This window comes from Triticum aestivum, chromosome 3A, assembly GCF_018294505.1.
Source record: "Triticum aestivum cultivar Chinese Spring chromosome 3A, IWGSC CS RefSeq v2.1, whole genome shotgun sequence".
NCBI classification, from domain to species: Eukaryota; Viridiplantae; Streptophyta; class Magnoliopsida; order Poales; family Poaceae; genus Triticum; species Triticum aestivum.
The window spans coordinates 707,856,973-707,878,301 of record NC_057800.1 but is presented as its reverse complement, the minus strand read 5'-3'; positions in this window follow the sequence as shown (position 1 = coordinate 707,878,301).

Here is a 21,329-nt window from a genome sequence, read left to right as displayed (position 1 = left end):
CATCTTTTGTCCTACCCTCTCGTGGCAGCGGGGTCCTATTGGAAACTAAGGGATATTAAGGCCTCCTTTTAATAGAGTACCCAACCAAAGCATTAATACATAGTGAATACATGAACTCCTCAAACTACGGTCATCACCGGTAAGTATCCCGATTATTGTCACTTCGGGGTTAACGGATCATAACACATAATAGGTGACTATAGACTTGTAAGATAGGATCAAGAACTCACATATATTCATGAAAACATAATAGGTTCAGATCTGAAATCATGGCACTCGGGCCCTAGTGACAAGCATTAAGCATAGTAAAGTCATAGCAACATCAATCTCAGAACATAGTGGATACTAGGGATCAAACCCTAACAAAACTAACTCGATTACATGATAAATCTCATCCAACCCATCACCGTCCAGCAAGCCTATGATGGAATTACTCACACACGGCGGTGAGCATCATGAAATTGGTGATGGAGGAAGGTTGATGATGACGATGGCGACGGATTCCCCTCTCCGGAGCCCGGAACGGACTCCAGACCAGCCCTCCCGAGAGAGATTAGGGCTTGGCGGCAGATCCGTATCGTAAAACATGATGAATCCTTCTCTCTCATTTTTTGTCCCCGAAGACGAATATATGGAGTTCGAGTTGAGGTCGGTGGAGCGTCAGGGGGCCCACGAGGCAGGGGGCGCGCCCAGGGGGGTAGGCGCGTGCCCCACCCTCGTGGACAGGGTGTGGCCCCCCTGACGTGGATTCTTCTTCCAGTATTTTTTATATATTCCAAAAATAATCTCCGTTGATTTTCAGGTCATTCCGAGAATTTTTATTTCTGCACAAAAATAACACCATGGCAATTCTGCTGAAAACAACGTCAGTCCAAGTTAGTTCCATTCAAATCATGCAAGTTAGAGTCCAAAACAAGGGCAAAAGTGTTTGGAAAAGTAGATACGACGGAGACGTATCACCTGATGACCCACAAGTATAGGGGATCTATCGTAGTCCTTTCGATAAGTAAGAGTGTCGAACCCAACAAGGAGCAGAAGGAAATGAAAAGCGGTTTTCAGTAAGGTATTCTCTACAAGCACTGAAATTATCAGTAACAGATAGTTTTATGATAAGGTAATTCGTAACGGGTAACAAGTAACAAAAGTAAACAAGGTGCAGCAAGGTGGCCCAATCCTTTTTGTAGCAAAGGACAAGCCTGGACAAACTTTTATATAAAGGAAAACGCTCCCGAGGACACATGGGAATTATCGTTAAGCTAGTTTTCATCATGCTCATGTGATTCGCGTTCGTTACTTTGATAATTTGATATGTGTGTGGACCAGTGCTTGGGTACTGCCCTTCCTTGGACAAGCATCCCACTTATGATTAACCCCTCTCGCAAGCATCCACAACTACGGAAGAAGAATTAAGGTAAACCTAACCATTGCATGAAACATATGGATCCAAATCAGCCCCTTACGAAGCAACGCATAAACTAGGGTTTAAGCTTGTCACTCTAGCAACCCATCATCTAATTATTACTTCCCAATGCCTTCCCCTAGGCCCAAATAATGGTGAAGTGTCATGTAGTCAACGTTCACAAAACACCACTAGAGGAAAGACAACATACATCTCATTAAAATATCGAATAAATACCAAATTCACATGACTACTTATAACAAGACTTCTCCCATGTCCTCGGGAACAAACGTAACTACTCACAAATCATATTCATGTTCATAATCAGAGGGGTATTAATGTGCATAAAGGATCTGAACATATGATCTTCCACCGAATAAATCAACTAGCATCAACTACAAGGAGTAATCAACACTACTAGCAACCCACAAGTGCCAATCTGAGGTTTTGAGAAAAAAATCGGATAAAAGAGATGAACTAGGGTTTGAGAGGTGATGGTGATGGTAAAGATGTTGATGGAGATTGACCCCCTCCCGATGAGAGGATCGATGGTGATGACTTCCCCCTCCCAGAGGGATGTTTGCCCGGCAGAACAGCTTCGCCGGAGCCCTAGATTGGTTCTGCCCATGTTCCGCCTCGAGACGGCGGCGCTTCGTCCCGAAAGCTTGCTTCTAATTTTTTTCCAGAGAAAAAGACACCTGATACGTCTTCATCGTATCTACTTTCCCAATCACTTTTGCCCTTGTTTTTTGCATAATTTGAATGGAACTAACCCGGACTGATGCTGTTTTCTGCAGAATTGCCATGGTGTTATTTTTGTGCATAAATAAAAGTTCTCGGAATGACCTGAAAATCAACGGAGAATTATTTTGGAATATATAAAAAATACTAGAAGAAGAATCCACGTTAGAGGGGCCTCCACCTGTCCACGAGGGTGGAGGGTGCGCCTGCCCCCTGGGCGTGCCCCCCTGCCTCGTGGGCCCCCTGACGCTCCATCGACCTCAACCTTGACTCCACATATTCACTTTCGGGGAGAAAAAAATCAGAGAGAAAGATTCATCGTGTTTTATGATACGGAGCCGCCGCCAGGCCCTAAACTCTCTCGGGAGGGCTGATCTGGAGCCCGTTCGGGGCTCCGGAGAGGGGAATCCGTCGCCATCATCATCATCAACCATCCTCCATCACCAATTTCATTATGCTCACCACCGTGCGTGAGTAATTCCATTGTAGGCTTGCTGGACGGTGATGGGTTGGATGAGATTTATCATGTAATCGAGTTAGTTTTGTTAGGGTTTGATCCCTAGTATCCACTATGTTCTGAGATTGATGTTGCTATGACTTTGTTATGCTTAATGCTTGTCACTAGGGCCCGAGTGCCATGATTTCAGATCTGAACCTATTATGTTTTCATGAATATATGTGAGTTCTTGATCCTATCTTGCAAGTCTATAGTCACCTACTATGTGTTATGATCCGGCAACCCCGAAGTGACAATAATCGGGACCACTCCCGGTGATGACCGTAGTTTGAGGAGTTCATGTATTCACTATGTGTTAATGCTTTGGTCCGGTACTCTATTAAAAGGAGGCCTTAATATCACGTAGTTTCCGCTAGGACCCCGCTGCCACGGGAGGGTAGGACAAAAGATGTCATGCAAGTTCTTTTCCATAAGCACGTATGACTATATTCGGAATACATGCCTACATTACATTGATGAATTGGAGCTAGTTCTGTGTCACCCTATGTTTTGACTTTTACATGATGAACCGCATCCAGCATAATTCTCCATCACCGATCCAATGCCTACGAGCTTCCCATATATTGTTATTCGCTTATTTAATTTTTCGTTGCTATTGTTACAATCACTACAAAACACCAAAAATATTACTTTTGCTATTGTTACCACTACTATCAAATTACTTTGGTACTGAATAATTTGTTGTTGATATTAAGTTATCCAGGTGTGGTTGAATTGACAACTCAGCTGCTAATACTTGAGAATATTCTTTGGCTCCCCTTGTGTCGAATCAATAAATTTGGGTTGAATACTCTACCCTCGAAAACTATTGTGATCCCCTATACTTGTGGGTTATCGAGAATATTTTCTGGCGTCGTTGCCGGGGAGCATAGCTCTATTCTTTGAGTCACTTGGGATTTATATCTACTGGTCACTATGCAGAACTTGAAAGACGCGAAAACAAAAATTTATCCCTCAACTACGAGGGGAGGTAAGGAACTGCCATCTAGCTCTGCACTTGATTCACCTTCTGTTTTGAGTAAGCTTGCGACACCTAAACCTGCTTCTGCTATTGATTCTGATATGTCGCATGTTATTGATGATGCCACTTCTACTATGCATGATACTTATGATGAAACTACTTCTATGCCTGATACTATTGTGCCACTTGGTAAATTTCTTGATGAACAACTTGCTAGGGCTAGACAGAATGAAATTATTGAAACTGATAATATTGATGAAAGTGATGATGAAGATTCTCCCCTAGATATGAATTACATGTTGTGCCTGAGGGCTATGTTATGGATGAAGAAACTGCTAGAGATTTTCTTGCTTGCAATGATAGGAGTGGTCTTAAGAAATTATTAGCTAAGCTAAAACAAAAAACTCTAAATGCTAGAATGAAATATGATCCTGCTTATGCTACTTCAGCTATCTTTGTTACTGATAAGGATTATGAATTCTCTGTCGACCCTGATATAATTACTTTGGTTGAATCTGATCCTTTCTATGGCTATGAATCTGAAACTGTTGTGGCACATCTTACTAAATTAAATGATATAGCCACCATGTTCACTAATGATGAGAAAACTCGCTACTATTATATCCTTAAGATATTTCTGTTCTCATTAAAGGGTGATGCTAAGATATGGTTTAATTCTCATGATCCTGGTTGTGTGTGTAGTCCCATGATATGATTTATTACTTCTCTGCTAAATATTTTCCTACTCATAAGAAACAAGCTGCTTTAAGGGAAATATATAATTTTTGTGCAAATTGAAGAAGATAGTCTCCCACAAGCTTGGGGGAGGCTTCTGCAATTACTTAATGCTTTGGCTAATCATCCTCTTAAGAAAAATGAAATACTTGATATCTTTTATAATGGACTAACCGATGCTTCCAGAGACCACCTGGATAGTTGTGCTGGTTGTGTTTTCAGGGAAAGAACACCAGATGAAGCTGGAATTTTATTGAATAATATGTTAACCAATGAAAATAATTGGACACTTCCTGAGCCAACTCCTAAGCCAACTCCTAAGAAAAGGGGTGTTCTGTTTCTCAGTCCTGAATATATGCAAGAGGTAAAGAAATCTATGAAGGAAAAAGGTATAAAAGCTAAAGATGTTAAGAATATACCTCCTGTTGAAGAAATACTTGGTCTTAATCCATCACCTATTTGAAGAAACACATGGTCTTGATAACCCGACACAGGTAGTAAAGGTAAATTCTCTCTATAGATATGATAAAGCTGAAGTCCCTCCTACTAGGTTTGCTAGCCAATGTTTGGATGAGTTTGATAACTTTATAGTTAAGCAAGAAGGCTTCAATGCTTATTTTGGTAGAGGATTAAAACGCAATGCTAATATGATTGAACACTTGAGTGATTATATGTCCAAAGTTAAAGGTGAACTTAAACTTATTCGTAAACTTGCTTTTATGGTTACCACTCAAGTAGAACAAGTACTTAAAGCTTAGAATGTTTTGCTCAATGAATTAAACATTAAGAAAAATGATAATGTTGTTAGAGTTATGACTAGAGGTGGTAAAATGACTCAGGAACCTTTGTATCCTGAGGGCCATCCTAAGATAATTGAGCAAGATTCTCAGAGAAATAATATTGATGCACCTAGTCCTTCTAAGAGGAAGAAAAAGAAAAATGATATGACTTTGCATGCTTCTAGTGAACCTGTTATTGACACACCTGAGAATCCCAATGATATTTCTATTTCTGATGCTGAAACACAATCTGGTAATGAACATGAACCTAGTGATAATGTTAATGATGATGTTCATGTTGATGCTCAACCTAGCAATGATAATGATGTAGAAACTAAACCTGCTGTTGATCTTGATAACCCACAATCAAAGAATCAACATTATGATAAGAGAGACTTTGTTGCTAGGAAGCACGGCAAGGAAAGAGAACCATGGGTTCAGAAACCCATGCCTTTTACTTGATACGTCTCCAACGTATCTATAATCTTTGATTGCTCCATGCTATATTATCTACTGTTTTGGACATTATTGGGCTTTATTATCCACTTTACTAACCTATTAACCGGAGGCCCAGCCCAGAATTGCTGTTTTTGCCTATTTCAGGGTTTTGGAGAAAAGGAATATCAAACGGAGTCCAAACGGAATGAAACCTTCGGGAACGTGATTTTCTCATCGAACATGATCCAGGGGACTTGGACCCTACGTCAAGAAACAAAGGAGGAGGCCACGGGTTAGGGGGGCACGCCAACCCCCCCAGGCGCGCCCTCCACCCTCGTGGGCCCCCTGTTGCTCCACCGACATACTCCTTCCTCCTATATATACCTACATACCCCCAAACGATCAGATATGGAGCCAAAACCCTAATTCCACCACCGCAACTTTCTTTATCCACGAGATCCCATCTTGGGGCCTGTTCTGGAGCTCCGCCGGAGGGGGCATCGATCACGGAGGGCTTCTACATCAACACCATAGCCCCTCCGATGAAGTGTGAGTAGTTTACCTCAGACCTACGGGTCCATAGTTATTAGCTAGATGGCTTCTTCTCTCTTTTTGGATCTCAATACAATGTTCTCCCCCTCTCTTGTGGAGATTTATTTGATGTAATCTTCTTTTTGCGGTGTGTTTGTTGAGAACGATGAATTGTGGGTTTATGATCAAGTCTATCTATGAACAATATTTGAATCTTCTCTGAATTCTTTTATGTATGATTGGTTATCTTTGCAAGTCTCTTCGAATTATCAGTTTGGTTTGGCCTACTAGATTGATCTTTCTTGCAATGGGAGAAGTGCTTAGCTTTGGGTTCAATCTTGCGGTGTCCTTTCCCAGTGACAGTAGGGGCAGCAAGGCATGCATTGTATTGTTGTCATCGAGGATAACTAGATGGGGTTTTCATCATATCGCATGAGTTTATCCCTCTACATCATGTCATCTTGCTTAAGGCGTTACTCTGTTTTCATGAACTTAATACTCTAGATGCATGCTGGATAGCGGTCGATGAGTGGAGTAATAGTAGTAGATGCAGGCAGGAGTCGGTCTACTTGTCTTGGATGTGATGCCTATATACATGATCATACCTAGATATTCTCATAACTGTGCTCAATGCTGTCAATTGCTCAACAGTAATTCGTTCACCCACCGTAGAATACTTATGCTCTCGAGAGAAGCCACTAGTGAAACCTATGGCCCCCGGGTCTATCTTCATCATATTAATCTCCCAATACTTAGTTATTTCCTTTTGCTTTTACATTGATTTTATTTTACTTTGTATCTTTATCATAAAAATACCAAAAATACTATCTTAGCATGTCCATCAGATCTCACTCTCGTAAGTGGCCGTGTAGGGATTGACAACCCCTTATCGCATTGGTTGCGAGGATTTATTTGTTTTGTGTAGGTATGAGGGACTCGCGCGTAGCCTCCTACTGGATTGATACCTTGGTTCTCAAAAACTGAGGGAAATACTTACGCTACTTTGCTGCATCATCCCTTCCTGTTCGGGGAAAACCAACGCGGTGCTCAAGAGGTAGCAAGAAGGATTTCTGGCGCCGTTGCCAGGGAGGTCTACGCAAAAGTCAATACACCAAGTACCCATCACAATCCTTATCTCCCGCACTACATTATTTGCCATTTGCCTCTCGTTTTCCTCCCCCCCCCCCACTTCACCCTTGCCGTTTTATCCGCCCTATCTCTCTCTATCCTCCCTCTCTTTCCCGTTTGCCTCTTTTTGCCCCTTGCTCCTTCTGCCGCTATGTCTGAAATTGGGGAAATTATTGTCGATATGGACAATAATAATATCATGAAGAATTCTGATGCTCCTGCTAAAGAACCACCCACCTTACGTACAAGAAAATTCCGTGTTGGTAGTGGTAATATTATTGGAAAAGGAGTTATTCAAGATTTCTTTACTTGTGCCGGTGCTTTACCTTCTATGTGTAGTTCTATCCTTCATAGAACTAGTAGTCCTGCGGACGCTATTGCCATGCTTGTAGTTGAACTTGAAAGACAATTCATGCACATGCACCCTTGCATACAAACGATTTTCCTAGAATTTTCTAATATTGAGCATTCTTCTATTAAGCGTGTCGCTACTATCTTTTTGGCTCGTGAGTTTAGATTCATAATAAAAGAGGCCAAGGAAATCTTTGCACATTATAGGGTGGACGCTTGCCGTCCTCCCATAGAGGCCATCCTCTTTGATCAACAAGAAATAATGCGTTTTCAATCTCTAGACTATGTTGCTTTCAATGAAAATCTTAGAAAAAGGGTTCCTACCAATGTTTTAGTTGATAGAATTTCCAAACTTAATAATGATTTGGCTATTCAAAATAATGAACTAGGATATTCTCTTGAATATAGGCTCACAAACTTCTGTCAAAAGATTGCTTATAATGATGAATTGGTTGTGCAATACGAAGGACCAAAGGAGGAACCTATACCTCCCAAGGTTGATCTTGGGGACTTTTGTCCCATTAAATTTAGCCCATTTGATTACTTTTGCTTGCCTCAAAAGAAACTTGCTGCCGAACGTAGAGAATATGAAATGAGTTTTAATGATCTATCTTACTATTATGGCAATACCTATATCTATCCTTGCTTTTTATGCCTAGGTAGGGGCGTTAAACGATAACGCTTGTTGGGAGGCAACCCAATTTTATTTTTATTCCTTGCTTTTTTGCTCCTTTTTAGTAATAAATAATTTATCTAGCCTCTGTTTAGGTTGTGTTTTTTGTGTTTAATTAGTGTTTGTGCCAAGTAGGACCGTTGGGAAGACTTGGGGAAAGTCTTGTTAAACTTGCTGTAAAAAACAGAAACTTTAGCTCTCGCGAGAACTGCTGACATTTTTATTTGGAAAGTGATATTTAGTTAATTCTTTTTGAAGATGATTAACAGGTAAATTCCTCACGTCCAGCAATTTATTTTAGAATTTTTGGGGTTCCAGATCTTGCGCTAGCTACAGATTACTACAGACTGTTCTGTTTTTGACAGATTCTGTTTTTCGTGTGTTGTTTGCTTATTTTGATGAATCTATGGCTATTAAAATAGTTTATAAACCATAGAGAAGTTGGAATACAGTAGGTTTAACACCAATATAAATAAAGAATGAGTTCATTACAGTACCTTGAAGTGGTCTTTTGTTTTCTTTCGCTAACGGAGCTCACGAGATTTTCTACTTTGAGTTTTGTGTTGTGAAGTTTTCAAGTTTTGGGTAAAGATTTGATGGATTATGGAACAAGGAGTGGCAAGAGCCTAAGCTTGGGGATGCCCATGGCACTCCCAAGATAATCTAAGGACACCTAAAAGCCAAAGCTTGGGGATGCCCCGGAAGGCATCCCCTCTTTTCGTCTACTTCTATCGGTAACTTTACTTGGAGCTATATTTTTATTCACCACATGATATGTGTTTTGCTTGGAGCGTCTTGTATTATTTAAGTCTTTGCTTTTTAGTTTACCACAATCATCCTTGCTGTACACACCTTTTGAGAGAGTTATACATGATTTGGAATCTGTTAGAATACTCTATGTGCTTCGCTTATATCTTTTAAGTTATATAGTTTTGCTCTAGTACTTCACTTATATCTTTTAGAGCACGGTGGTGGATTTGTTTTATAGCAACTATCGATCTCTCATGATTCACTTAGATTATTTTGAGAGTCTTAAATATCATGGTAGTTTTCTTAAATAATCCTAATATGCTAGGTATTCAAGTTTAGTAAAAAAATTCCTATGAATGTTTTGAATACTAAGAGAGTTTGGTGCTTGATGATTGTTTTGAGATATGGAGGTAATAATATCAAAGTCGTACTAGTTGAGTAGTTGTGAATTTGAGAAGTGCTTGTGTTGAAGTTTGCAAGTCCCGTAGCATGCACGTATGGTAAATGTTATGTAACAAATTTGAAACATGAGGTGTTGTTTGATTGTCTTCCTTATGAGTGGCGGTCGGGGACGAGCGATGGTCTTTTCCTACCAATCTATCCCCCTAGGAGCATGCACGTAGTGCCGAGGTTTTTGATGACTTGTAGACTTTTGCAATAAGTATGTGAGTTCTTTATGACTAATGTTGAGTCCATGCATTCTACGCACTCTCACCCTTCCATCATTGCTAGCCTCTTCGGTACCGTGCATTGCCCTTTCTCACATTGAGAGTTGGTGCAAACTTCGCTGGTGCATCCAAACCCCGTGATATGATATGCTCTTTCACACATAAATCTCCTTATATCTTCGTCAAAACAGCCACCATACCTACCAATTATGGCATTTCCATAGCCATTCCGAGATATATTGCCATGCAACTTTCCACCATTCTGTTTATCATGACACATTCATCATTGTCATATTGCTTAGCATGATCATGTAGTTGACATAGTATTTGTGGCAAAGCCACCGTTCATAATTCTTCATACATGTCACTCTTGGTCCGTTGCATATCCCGGTACACCGCCGGAGGCATTCATATAGAGTCATCTTTTGTTCTAGCATCGAGTTGTAATCATTGAGTTGTAAATAAATAGAAGTGTGATGATCATCATTTTCTAGAGCATTGTCCCAAGTGAGGAAAAAAAGAGAAAGGCCATAAAAAAGGAGAAAGGCCAAATAAAAAAATGAGAGAAAAAGAGAGAAGGGACAATGTTACTATCCTTTGCCACACTTGTGCTTCAAAGTAGCACCGTAATCCTCATGATAGAGAGTCTCTTGTTTTGTCACTTTCATATACTAGTGGGAATTTTTCATTATAGAACTTGGCTTGTATATTCCAACAATGGGCCTCCTCAAGTGCCCTAGGTCTTCGTGAGCAAGCAAGTTGGATGCACACCCACTTAGTTTCTTTTGTTGAGCTTTCATATATTTATAGCTCTAGTGCATCCGTTGCATGGCAATCCCTACTCCTTGCATTAACATCAATCGGTGGGCATCTCCATAGCCCATTGATTAGCCTCGTTGATGTGAGACTTTCTCCTTTTTTGTCTTCTCCACATAACCCCCCTCATTATATTCTATTCCACCCATAGTGCTATGTCCATGGCTCGCGCTCATATATTGTGTGAAAGTTTATAGGTTTGAGATTGCTAAGGTATGAAACAATTGCTTGGCTTGTCATTGGGGTTGTGCATGATGAGAGCATTCTTGTGTGACGGAAATGGAGCATGACTAAACTATATGATTTTGTAGGGATGAACTTTCTTTGGCCATGTTATTTTGAGAAGACATAATTGCTTAGTTAGTATGCTTGAAGTATTATTATTTTTATGTCAATATGAACTTTTGTCTTGAATCTTTCGGATCTGAATATTCATACCACAATTAAGGGGAATTACATTAAAATTATGCCAAGTATCACTCCGCATCAAAAATTCTGTTTTTATGATCTACCTACTCGAGGACGAGCAGGAATTAAGCTTGGGGATGCTTGATACGTCTCCAACGTATCTATGATTTTCGATTGCTCCATGCTATATTATCTACTGTTTTGGACATTATTGGGCTTTATTATCCACTTTTATATTATTTTGGGACTAACCTATTAATCGGAGGCCCAACCCAGAATTGCTGTTTTTTTTGGCCTATTTCAGCATTTCGAAGAAAAGGAATTTCAAACACAGTCCAAACAGAATGAAACCTTTGGGAACATGATTTTCTCACCGAACATGATCCAGGGGACTTGGACCCTACGTCAAGAAACAAAGGAGGAGGCCACGAGGTAGGGGGCGCGCCTACCCCCCCAAGCGCGCCCTCCACCCTCGTGGGCCCCCTGTTGCTCCATCAACATACTCCTTCCTATATATACCTACGTACCCCCAAACGATCAGATATGGAGCCAAAACCATAATTCCACCGCCGCAACTTTCTGTATCCACGAGATCCCATCTTGGGGCCTGTTCCGGAGCTCCGGCGGAGGGGGCATCGATCACGGAGGGCTTCTACATCAACACCATAGCACCTCCGATGAAGTGTGAGTAGTTTACCTCAGACCTACGGGTCCATAGTTATTAGCTAGATGGCTTCCTCTCTCTTTTTGGATCTCAATACAATGTTCTCCCCCTCTCTTGTGGAGATCTATTCGATGTAATCTTCTTTTTGTGGTGTATTTGTAGAGATTGATGAATTGTGGGTTTATGATCAAGTCTATCTATGAACAATATTTGAATCTTCTCTGAATTCTTTTATGTATGATTGGTTATCTTTGCAAGTCTCTTCGAATTATCAGTTTGGTTTGGGCTACTAGATTGATCTTTCTTGCAATGGGAGAAGTGCTTAGCTTTGGGTTCAATCTTGCGGTGTCCTTTCCCAGTGACAGCAGGGGCAGCAAGGCACATATTGTATTGTTGCCATCGAGGATAACAAGATGGGGTTTTCATCATATTGCATGAGTTTATCCCTCTACATCATGTCATCTTGCTTAAGGCGTTACTCTGTTTTCACGAACTTAATACTCTAGATGCATGCTGGATAGCGGTCGATGAGTGGAGTAATAGTAGTAGATGCAGGCAGGAGTCGGTCTACTTGTCTCGGACGTGATGCCTATATACATGATCATACCTAGATATTCTCATAACTATGCTCAATTCTATCAATTGCTCAATAGTAATTCATTCACCCACCGTAGAATACGTATGCTCTCGAGAGAAGCCACTAGTGAAACCTATGGCACCGGGTCTATCTTCATCATATTAATCTCCCAATACTTAGTTATTTCCTTTTGCTTTTACTTTGCTTTTATTTTACTTTGCATCTTTATCATATAAATACCAAAAATATTATCTTATCATATCTATCAGATCTCACACTCGTAAGTGGCCGTGTAGGGATTGACAACCCCTTATCGTGTTTGTTGCGAGGATTTATTTGTTTTGTGTAGGTACGAGGGACTCACGCGTAGCCTCCTACTGGATTGATACCTTGGTTCTCAAAAACTGAGGGAAATACTTATGTTACTTTGCTGCATCATCCCTTCCTCTTCGGGGAAAACCAACGCAGTGCTCAAGAGGCAGCATTACTCCCAAACCATCCAAGAAAAAGGATGATGAGGATTTTGAGCACTTTGCTGAAATGATTAGACCTATCTTTTTGCGTATGCGATTAACTGATATGCTAATGAATCCTTATGCTAAGTATATGAAAGAAATTGTTACAAATAAAAGAAAGATACTGGAAGCTGAAATTTCCACCATGCTTGCTAATTACACTTTTAAGGGTGGAATACATAAGAAGCTAGGATATCCAGGAGTACCCACTATACCATGCTCCATTAAAAGAAATTATGTTAGAACTGCCTTATGTGATCTTGGAGCCGGTGTTAGTGTTATGCCTCTCTCTTTATATCGTAGACTTGATTTGAATAAGTTGACACCTACTAAAATATCCTTGCAAATGGCTGACAAATCAAATGCTATACCTGTCGGTATTTGTGAGGATGTGCCTATTGTGGTTGCAAATGTTACTATTTTAACAGACTTTGTTATTCTTGATATTCCCGAGGACGATAGTATGTCTATTATTCTTGGAAGATCTTTTTTGAATACTGCAGGGTCTGTTATTGATTGCAACAAAGGCAATGTCACTTTTCATGTTAATGGCAATGAGCATACGGTACACTTTCCGAGGAAACAACCTCAAGTTCATAGTATAAACTCTATTGGAAAAATTCCATCGATTATTTTTGGAAGTTTTGAATTTCCTCTTCCTACTGTCACAAAGAAATATGATATTCGTATTGTTGAGGATGTGCATATACCCATTGAGGTAACCTAGTGTTATTCGAAAATTCTCCAGTTCCATGTTACTCAAAATGAGTTTGTTAACAAGACCTGATCAACCTTGTTAGTGGATTCCTTTTGATGAGCATGAGATGGATGAATTTAGAAAACACAACTCTCTGTACCCTCTTTTTACTTTCTGCTATTTATATTAAATAAAGCAAAAATAGTATTTTTCTGTCTGTTTTCCGAACTATCAATGCAATAAAAAATACCCCAAAAATAAAAGTTCTCCAAATGCCCTGAAAATTAAATATGATCTTTTCTAGAATATTTGAGAATATCTGGCACTGAGAACACAACAGGGGGAGCAAGCACCTGGCCACGAGGGTTCAGGGCACGCCCTACCCCCTGGGCGCGCCCCCTGCCTCGTGGGCCCATGGTGGCTCCCCTCCACTTATTCCAGCTACCACACACTCCTTCTTCCTCCCAAAAAAATCACTAGCCAGCTCAAACCCGAGTTGAAGCTCATCTTGCTGCCATTTTCGATCTCCTAGCTCAAAGCTCCATTCACAAAGCTTCTTTGGGGGATTGTTCTTCGGTATGTGACTCCTCCAATGGTCCAATTAGTTTTTTTCTAGTGCTTTATTCATTGCAAAATTTTGCTACTTAGGTGACCCTGTTCTTGAGCTTGCATGTCAAATTTATGTGGTCAAAAGTAGTTTCAATGCATGATATAGCCTCTAGGCACTTGTAGGACTAGTTGCTATCAATTTTGTTGAGTTTGGTTCACTTTTATTTTGAAGTTACTAAAAATTTCAGAAATTTTTCAGAGGAAGAAATATGTTTAGGAAAATGTACCGAGGTGGTTCTTCAAGGAAGAAAGAACCCAGGCTCGCAATGCGTGAGGCGGGCGATGAACCACTGAGGGATGCTCAAGTGCGGCCTTGCGAATGGCCGTTAGAGGATTTCTTGATCCAAGTAGGAATTAAAGAGGAATTTGATGCATATGTACGTAATACTGATCTGGAGAGCTTCGAGGCAAATAATTGCCATCAATACCTCTATTTAACTGATTCATTTGTGAGAAGGTTTAAATTTTCATCATCATGCAATTCTCAGACTGTCCTGTTTGATCTTTATGATAAATCTTATACCATGGACTTAGAAGATCTTAACACTGCTTGTAAACTCCCACGGTGGGGTAATGTTAGTGAACCTCGAAAATTTGAATTTAGAGATTTTCTTGCTAGTATCACAGTGGGGGAATCTAGAGATATAACACAGGCCACCATAGGGAACATTCATTTTCCTGCTATACATTATTTTGCTCTCTTCATAGGAAGGTGCATAATCGATAAAGATGAAGCATGTCACATGAGTGTACCTGATCTTAGTGTTCTCAGGAGTGCTGTATTAGGAGATAGACAATATAACTTGGGGGCCATTGTTGCACGTAGGTTGCATAATAATCGTATTCATGGAGATTTCTTTGATGGAATTTATGCAACTCGTATAGCTAACTTTCTTGAGATACCCATACATGGAGATGATATTGAGTTGCCTCCCTCTTATTTAGATTATGATGCTATGGTTCGTCATCAGTTTGTTGAGAGGAACGATCAGTTCCTCCAGTACCGACTAATCTTTGATAGACGACGCACCTATCACGCCGCTCTCCCTGCCCCTACTTTCTTTGACTTTCAGGCAAAGGGGAGATATGTTACAACCAGGGAGGAGGCGACCGAGTACAAGAGGAGGGCGGAGACAGCTCGCCTCCAAGCCGCAACTCATCAGGCAATTGCCGCTGCATCTCAGTACGACCCCAACTACAACTTTGGATATCCGCCAGGCCAACCGTGGCCATAGACCAACTTAGGCCAAAAGCCTAAGCTTGGGGGAGTACGTATTTCTCACCGACATTACATTTATGTTCACACACTCATGCTAGTTGTCGGTGCTCATACTTTTTCATTGTAATATCCATGCTAGTTTATTTTCCTTTTCAGGCTTTCTTCTTGTGATTTTGATAAACCTTAGAAAAAACAAAAAAATAGTTGTAGCTTTTAGCTAGTTTACTTTTCATGCTGTAGTAGTAATAATTAAAAAGCAAACCCAAAAAGATTTCTCATTTTTCTTTTGCTTGTTGGGAGCTTTCCCGTGTAAATAGTTTTATTTCTTTCTTGTTCTTTGGGGGTCGAGAGGAGAAGACCATAATGAAAATGTTGAGTGGCTCTTATATGCATTATTGTTGATCTAACAAAGAGCCCATTACCTTGTCTTCTCTCTTGAATTGAATGCTTGCAGATTCCAGCTTAGTCCAATGCACGTGCACTATTATTATTTTCCACACTATTCGGTCGTGCAAGTGAAAGGAAATAATGATGATTATAGGATGAACTTATTGAGATGAGAAAAGCTGGTATGAACTCGGCCTCTCTTGTTTTTTGTAAATATGATTAGTTCATCGTTCCTGATTCAGCGTATTATGAATAAACAAGTTTGCAATGACTATTAGAGATTATAGTTGCTTATGCCATGCTTAATTAGCTAGGAGTTTATAATGGTTTACCTTGCGTGCTAACATGCTATTAAAATGGTTGTGATGTGGTATGATAGGGTGGTATCCTCTTTTGAACGATTCGAGTGGCTTGACTTGGCACATGTTCACACATGTAGTTGAAACAAAATCAACATAGCCTCTATGATATTTATGTTCATCGTGCATTATATCCTACTCATGCTTGCATTCAGTGTTGATTAATTTTAATGCATGTTCATGACTGTTGTCGCTCTCTAGCTAGTTGCTTCCCAGTATTTTTCTAGCCTTCACCTGTACTAAGCGGAAATACTGCCTGTGCATCCAACTCCATAAACCCCAAAGTTATTCCATATGAGTCCACCATACCTACCTATACACGGTATGTACCTGCCGTTCCAAGTAAATTTGTATCTGCCAAACTCTAAACCTTCAAATAAACATTCTGTTTTGTATGCTCGAATAGCTCATGTATCAACTAGGGTTGTCCATATATTCCATGTTAGGCGGGTTATTCTCAAGAGGAGTGGACTTCGCTCCTCACTCACGAGAAAATGACTGGTCACCGGGATGCCCAGTCCCATGCTTTATGCAAATCAAATCAAAATAATTGCAAACAAAACTCCCCCGAGACTGTTGTTAGTTGTAGGCACTCATTGTTTCGAGCAAGCCATGGATTGATGCTTGTTCGTGGAGGGGGAGTATAAACTTTACCATTCTGTTTGGGAACTGCCTATAATGTGTGTAGCATGGAAGATATCGCCATCTCTCGGTTGTTATGTTGACAATGAAGGTATACCGCTCAAAATATTATTCATATCTATTTCAAAACCGAGCTCTGGCACCTCTACAAATCCCTGCATCCCTCTGCGAAGGGCCTATCTATTTACTTTTATGTTGAGTCATCACCCTCTTATTAAAAAGCACCAGTTGGAGAGCATCGTTGTCATCTGCATTCATTACTGTTAATTTATATTGGGTATGACTATGACTGTATCTCTTTTACCATGAATTACAATGTCTAGTCAGTCCTTGATCTTTAAAGGTGCTCTGCCTTTATGTTTTGCGGTCTTAGAAAGGGCTAGCGAGATACCATCTTGTTATATCATATTATGATTGTTTTGAGAAAGTGTTGTCATCCGAGATTTATTATTATTGCTCGCTAGTTGATTATGCCATTGACATGAGTAAACATGAGACCTAAGTGTTATTGTGAATATGGTTAGTTCATAATTTTTGCTGAAAACTTGAATGCTGGCTTTACATATTTACAACGACAAGAGCAAACAGAGTTTGTAAAAGTTTTTCTTCATCACTTTCAGTTTATCAACTGAATTGCTTGAGGACAAGCAAAGGTTTAAGCTTGGGGGAGTTGATACGTCTCCGTCGTATCTACTTTTCCAAACACTTTTGCCCTTGTTTTGGACTCTAACTTGCATGATTTGAATGGAACTAACCCGGACTGACGCTGTTTTCAGCAGAATTGCCATGGTGTTATTTTTGTGCAGAAATAAAAGTTCTCGGAATGACCTGAAAATCAATGGAGAATTATTTTGGAATATATAAAAACTACTGGAAGAAGAATCCATGTCAGGGGGGCCTCCACTTGTCCACGAGGGTGGGGGCGCACCCCCCTGCCTCGTGGGCCCCCTGATGCTCCACCGACCTCAACCTTGACTCCATATATTCACTTTCAGGGAGAAAAAAATCAGAGAGAAAGATTCATCACGTTTTACGATACGGAGCCGCCGCCAAGCCCTAAACTCTCTCGGGAGGGCTGGTCTGGAGTCCGTTCGGGGCTCCGGGGAGGGGAATCTGTCGCCATCATCATCATCAACCATCCTCCATCACCATTTTCATGATGCTCACCGCCGTGCGTGAGTAATTCCATCATAGGCTTGCTGGACGGTGATGGGTTGGATGAGATTTATCATGTAATCGAGTTAGTTTTGTAAGGGTTTGATCCCTAGTATCCACTATGTTCTGAGATTGATGTTGCTATGACTTTGCTATGCTTAATGCTTGTCACTAGGGCCCGAGTGCCATCATTTCAGATCTGAACCTATTATATTTTCATGAATATATGTGTGTTCTTGATCCTATCTTGCAAGTCTATAGTCACCTACTATGTGTTATGATCCGGCAACCCCGAAGTGACAATAATCGGGACCACTCCCGGTGATGACCGTAGTTTGAGGAGTTCATGTATTCACTATGTGTTAATGCTTTGGTCCGGTACTCTATTAAAAGGAGGCCTTAATATCCCTTAGTTTCCGCTAGGACCCCGCTGCCACGGGAGGGTAGGACAAAAGATGTCATGCAAGGTCTTTTCCATAAGCATGTATGACTATATTCAGAATACATGCCTACATTACATTGATGAATTGGAGCTAGTTCTGTCTCACCCTATGTTATGACTGCTACATGATGAACCACATCCGGCATAATTCTCCATCACCGACCCAATGCCTACGAGCTTCCCATATATTGTTCTTCGCTTATTTACTTTTCCGTTGCTATTGTTACAATCACTACAAAACACCAAAAATATTACTTTTGCTACCATTAGTTTTGCTATTGTTACCACTACTATCATATTACTTTGCTACTAAATACTTTGCTGCAGATATTAAGTTATCCAGGTGTGGTTGAAGTGACGACTCAGCTGCTAATACTTGAGAATATTCTTTGGCTCCCCTTGTGTCGAATCAATAAATTTGGGTTGAATACTCTACCCTCAAAAACTGTTGCGATCCCCTATACTTGTGGGTTATCAACACCTTATACCAGAAGATGGGCATCGGGGGGCTTCTAGGTGGCCCACGAGGCTGGGGACGCGCCCAGGGGGTAGGGCGTGCTCTCCACCCTCGTGGACAGGGTGTGGCCCCCCTCTGTTGCTTTCTTTGCCCAATATTTTTAATATATTCCAAAACCAACTTTCATGGAGTTTCAGGACTTTTGGAGTTGTGCAGAATAGGTCTCTAATATTTGCTCCTTTTCCAACCCAGAATTGCAGCTGCCGGCATTCTCCCTCTTCATGTAGACCTTGTAAAATAAGAGCGAAAAGGCATTAGTATTGTGACATGATGTGTAATAACAACCCATAATGCAATAAATATCGATATAAGAGCATGATGCAAAATGGACGTATAACTCCCCCAATCTTAGACCTCGCTTGTCCTCAAGAGGAAGCCGATATCAAAAAATATGTCCGCATGTTTAGAGATAGAGGTGTCGTTAAAATAAAATACGGACATGAGGGCATCATGATCATTCTTAGAATAGCAACATACACATATATTATCATATGATTTCTTATGTTGAAGAAACAATCTATTCACAATGTCAAGTACAAATCAGAAACTTCATTGAAAACTAACAAACTATAATCTCAGTCATTGAAGCAATTGCAATTTATCATAACATCGGAAAGAGTCAATACAAGAGCTTTTCGGCAAGTCCACATACTCAACTATCATTTCATCTTTCAGAATTGCCAACATTCACGCAATACTTATGGGTATGAAGTTTTAATCAGACACAGAGAAAGATATGGGCTTATAGTTTTGCCTCCCAACCTTTTACCTCAAGGGTAATGTCAACAATAATAGTTTATGATAACTAACATCCGAGTGGATATATATATATATATATATATATATATATATATATATATATATATATCAGGATCTTTCCAACACATAGTGCTTGCCAAAGTATAAAGTGTAAAAAGGAAAGGTGAAGATCACCATGACTCTTGTATAAGGCATAAGACAAGAATAAAAGATAGGCCCTTCGCAGAGGGAAGCAGAGGTTGTCATGTGCTTTATGGTTGGATGCACAAAATCTTAATGCAAAAGAATGTCACTTTATATTGCCACTTGTGATAGGGACCTTTATTATGCAGTCCGTCGCTTTTATTTCTTCCATATCACAAGATCGTATAAAGCTTATTTTCTCCACACTAATAGATCATACATATTTAGAGAGCGATTTTTATTGCTTGCAACAATTACAACTTACTTGAAGGATCTTACTCAATCCATAGGCAGATATGGTGGACTCTCATGACAAAACTGGGTTTAAGGATATTTGGAAGCACAAGTAGTATCTCTACTTGGTGCAAAGAATTTGGCTAGCACGAGGGAGAAAGGCGAGCTCAACATGTTGGATGATCCATGACAATATACTTTATTTCGGATATAAGAAATCATAACACATTACGTTGTCTTCCTTGTCCAACATAAACTTTTTAGCATGTCATATTTTAATGAGTGCTCACAATCATAAAAGATGTCCAAGATAGTATATTTGTATGTGAAAACCTCTCTTTCTTTATTACTTCTTGTTAATTGCAATGATGACCAAAACTAGGTTTATCAACTCTCAACAAACGTTATTCATCATACTCTTTATGTGTGTAGTCATTACTCTCCATAAGATCAATATGATATTTTTATATCTTTTTATTCTTTCTTCTTCCCCCAAGATCATAGCGAGATAGCAAAGCCCTCGACTCAAAACTAATCTTTATTATATATAGCTCACGGACTCGATTACATAGATAAGGATCAACATAAAAACTCAAAGCTAGATCATACTAAACTTTATTCTACTAGATCAAGATATAACCAAAAGGATCGAACTAAGAAAAACGGTAAATATAGAAGTGTGAAGGTGATATGATACCGGGGCACCTCCCCCAATCTTGGCAGTTTCCAAGGGGAGTGCCCATACCCATGTATTTATGTCTCTTTCTTCAGAGGTGGTGGCACTACAAAAAAAAGACACATCCGTGACATTTTGTGCCGAACGAATTTTTTTCTGTCATACATATGACACTTCTATGACGATAATTGTGACAAAACCCGGTATCATCATAGATGTGGTGGGCTCCTACTTCTATGACAAAAATCATGACAGAAAATGGGCATTTCGTCCTGGGCAGGCCGGAGACGCAACTGCATGACATTCTTTGGGCCGTCCATGACGGAAAAAACCGTGGTAGAAGCGAGGGGGAGGAAAATTTTGGGGAGTTCCCAGTTACGGTGGGAGGTCGGGAGCCGAGCGATGCGCATTTCTCTCGTACACGTACGCGCGTGTGTGTGAGGCATTGGCTCGAACTGAACCCGAGCGATTGCACTGCAAGCTACGCATTACTGAACCCGATCGATCGATCGATGGCTGTTAACTGAACCCGATCGAGCGATTCCTTCGCTACTGCTACTAACTGAAGCCGATCGATGGGATGAATAGTGAGCGTTGCGGGGGGGTTGGATGAACAGTGAGCGGTGGCGTTGCCTCTGGATGAATAGGACCCCGTGGTGTGGTGGAGGGCTGGATGAACAGTAGACGGTGGAGGGTGTCCGTGGAGGGGTGGATGAACAGGACCCCGTGGTGTGGAGGGCTGGATGAACAGTAGATGGTGGAGGGGTGGTTGAACAGGACCCCGTGGTGTGGAGGGCTG